Source organism: Triticum urartu, unplaced genomic scaffold, assembly GCF_003073215.2.
Source record: "Triticum urartu cultivar G1812 unplaced genomic scaffold, Tu2.1 TuUngrouped_contig_9593, whole genome shotgun sequence".
NCBI classification, from domain to species: Eukaryota; Viridiplantae; Streptophyta; class Magnoliopsida; order Poales; family Poaceae; genus Triticum; species Triticum urartu.
In genome coordinates, this window is record NW_024120653.1 from 6,120 (window position 1) to 9,316 (window position 3,197).

Here is a 3,197-nt window from a genome sequence, read left to right on the forward strand (position 1 = left end):
ATACACGATATTAGTGCATCCCGTGCTTGCATCCTAACTTATCTACTTTATTATATTCATGTAAGCTCCAGGAAGGGGCTTTGAGAGATGAAGAGGAATCCACTCTTGCTATGTCCAAAGCAATGGTAATATATCATGCGGACTTACATCTTGAATAATGTGTAAATCAGTGTGCATTCACTGGCTTTTATTAGGTCTTATGTTTCCACTTTCAGCAAAATTGTAAGAATTCCAAATACCTTACTTCTAGTCCTATGTCTATCACATCTTGTCATTATATATGGAGTGGTAACGTTAGATTTTCATATATAGGAAAAACACAAGTACAATAATCAGGAGCCAAGTCCCATTGAGTTTTTCAAAGAGACCCATACTAACAGCATGAGCGAGCCGACACATCTAGCTTATGTAAGATTTCTTCCTTTATTGTTTTTGACTTGAAATGATTCTCATATTGATCGAGTGTATCCATCATATGAACTTTGCCTTACTTGAGCATCAATGTTTTCCTTTATACAATAGAATGCAATGGAAAAGAAAAGGGAAACACAATCAGAAGTGACAACCAGTGTTTGATTCAATGATTGTGGCTGAAGTTCTAAAGAAAGAAAACACCCATAGCACCTTCCTTTCCAGCATGAGTTATGCATCAAGATCCGGGAGATTTGGGAACTCTAATTCATCAGCAAGGATCTGAGTTCTAGAAGAAAGAATTGAGCAAAAGGATAAAGAGGCGAGAGATGCAAATGACAGGTACTTGTCTTGTTTCTTGTTGTGTTCTTGTTGTTTATTTTTTTCATGCTTTTCTGCCTGTGCATAGTGCCCTCATGATAGTAAGAAAATGCATACACAAATACTTGTGAATAAGACATTTGTCTTCAGTTCTTGTAACAAACTGAGGAGTGCTTCGCTGTTTATATATGGTTTGATCCAAATCCAATAATCCAAAGTAACATAAAAATAATAATTCTTGTAATGAGAAATACATGGTTTTTGCTGCTACAACACAAAGGCATGAGAATAAGATTGTAATGCATGGTTTCTAATCCTGAAATCTAGTATGATTTGTTGATTGGTTTATATGCTTGCTTTTTAGTAGAATGATATAGGTTGGTTGAGTTTGATCTAAAAGTTGTTGTCCAAGCATAGTTGCTTCTTGCCTAGGTTACTAACTTGATATCTTATCGGTGATGCTTGCTCCTTTTCAGAATGTTAAATGAAATTTATCTCTTAGTTATGCATGTTTTTTACCATTATAAGTTATTCTTCAGTTTACTGTTTCATTTGCCCATCCATATGTTTGCCTTTGCCTTCACATTTAATAATGCACCTCTCTATTTTACATTCACATTTTGATAGATTGTAAGCTTCTTAGTGATACTCTCACCTTTTTATCTTGTCTGTTTTCATCTCATCAAGATGCAACATTGTTATGTTTTGTCAATTTATAGGCACTGAGAGGAGTTAGTGGTGAGACTTGAAGCACAAGTGAGAGCATTTGAAGAGGTGTAGAGGAAGCAACACGAATAATTGGAAGATGTGAAGAAGATCGAGCAAGAGAAGAATGAAGCCTGGCAAAAGAAGCAACAAGAGACGGATATCCTGATTGGTTTTCTCTTAAGGCTCAAGCAACTTAGCAAGCAACTTAGCAGTCCTAATCCAAACTTAATGGTGCATGAAGGCCATCCTTTTGCGATGGAAAGATAGTTGTTGAATCATACATTGCAATCATCAGGATAACACATGTGGTCTTTACTTATCTAAATATTGCTTTTCAACTTGTCTATTCTTCTGTCAAACTCGTGAGTCAGTGTTAATTTTTACTATGAAACACAAGAGGACGAATTGGCTGAGACGATTAAATATATAATATCATAAATTTATGATGTGATTTGGATCTTAACTTATATTTATATAATCTCATGAATTAAATAATTATTGTCATATGCATTTGGATTATGGTGGATTTAATCATTTGTCATAATTTAAATTCAAAATAAATCAAATATATGTGGTGTCATCTTCACCAATAATGAAATTAATGACGCTAACTGTGGGATAGTCTGCTTGGGTGTTGACGTGGCATGAATTTGTGACGTTCCTACATCACTGAATATGGTGCAATATGGAATTTTTTCTCGTAGCATGTGACATTAATCGACTGTCACAAAAGTAACAACTTGATGATGTTCTAGAGAACGTCACTGAAGGTCCTATATCCAGTGACGTTATTTTGCGCCCGCCGTCACTAGGAGTAATCTGTGACGGGGATTCCGTGACGATCCTTGTGACACCCATAAAATGTCACTTAGGGGTAATTTGTGACGTTAATAGCTATTCGATGACATTTTGTGTCTCGTCATAGTAGGCCCGATCTCTTGTAGTGGCCTGCAGCAACACCTAGAGCTGCTTCAGCAACACCTAGAGCTCCTGCACCACCAACAACTACAGCTTCTGCACCAACAACTAGAGCTCCTGCACCAACACCAAGAGCTGCTCCAGCTGGAGGAGGAACTGGAAGTGCTGCTGGTAGAGGTGGTGGAAGTGGTGCTGGTAGAGGTGCTGGAAGAAGGTCTGGTGGTGGAAGAGGATCTGGAAGAGCATCTTCTAGTGCTCAATCTTCTGCTGGGAGAGGTGCTCATTCTTCAAGGCCTTTCTCTGCCCCAAGGCAGCATGGTGCCTCAACTTCTAGTGCTCCTCCACCAACTGATGGCACACACACTGGATGGATGGCCTGGTTCAATGCTAGTAGAGGTGGCAGAAGGTGATGCAAACTCCAATAACTTGTGTTGCTGCTACAATGTGCTTTATTTTGGTTTGATGCCATTGTAGCAACTTGTGTTGATGATACATTGTAGCAATATTTTGGTTTGATGCCACTGCAAGCAACTTTGCTGATGATACATTATGCTTTATTTTGCTTTGATGACACATCAACAACTTGTGCTCATGCTACATGTGTATTATTTAGAGTTTGATGCCACTAAAGCAACTTGTGCTGATGCCAATGGATATCTTGATGGTTCTGTTGGGGATAACTTAATGGTTCATGGATTTATGCCACTTGGGTGGATAACTTGATGATTCATAGATTGATGCCATTTGGGTGGAATAGTTGATGGTTTATGTTCATACGTTAATGTTATTGTTTTGCTATTTGGTCATGTGGATGAACCAACCTAAACCTAAGCAGATGG

General features: G+C 38.1%; 1 long non-coding RNA gene across 1 annotated transcript; it reads left to right on the top strand.

Moving 5' to 3' along the window:
- The first annotated feature begins 320 nt into the window (after positions 1–320).
- Positions 321–1,891, top strand: LOC125532286. Its single transcript, XR_007293967.1, has 3 exons — positions 321–408; positions 523–753; positions 1,452–1,891. It is a non-coding gene; the product is annotated as an uncharacterized LOC125532286 (long non-coding RNA).
- Positions 1,892–3,197: the final 1,306 nt, after the last annotated feature.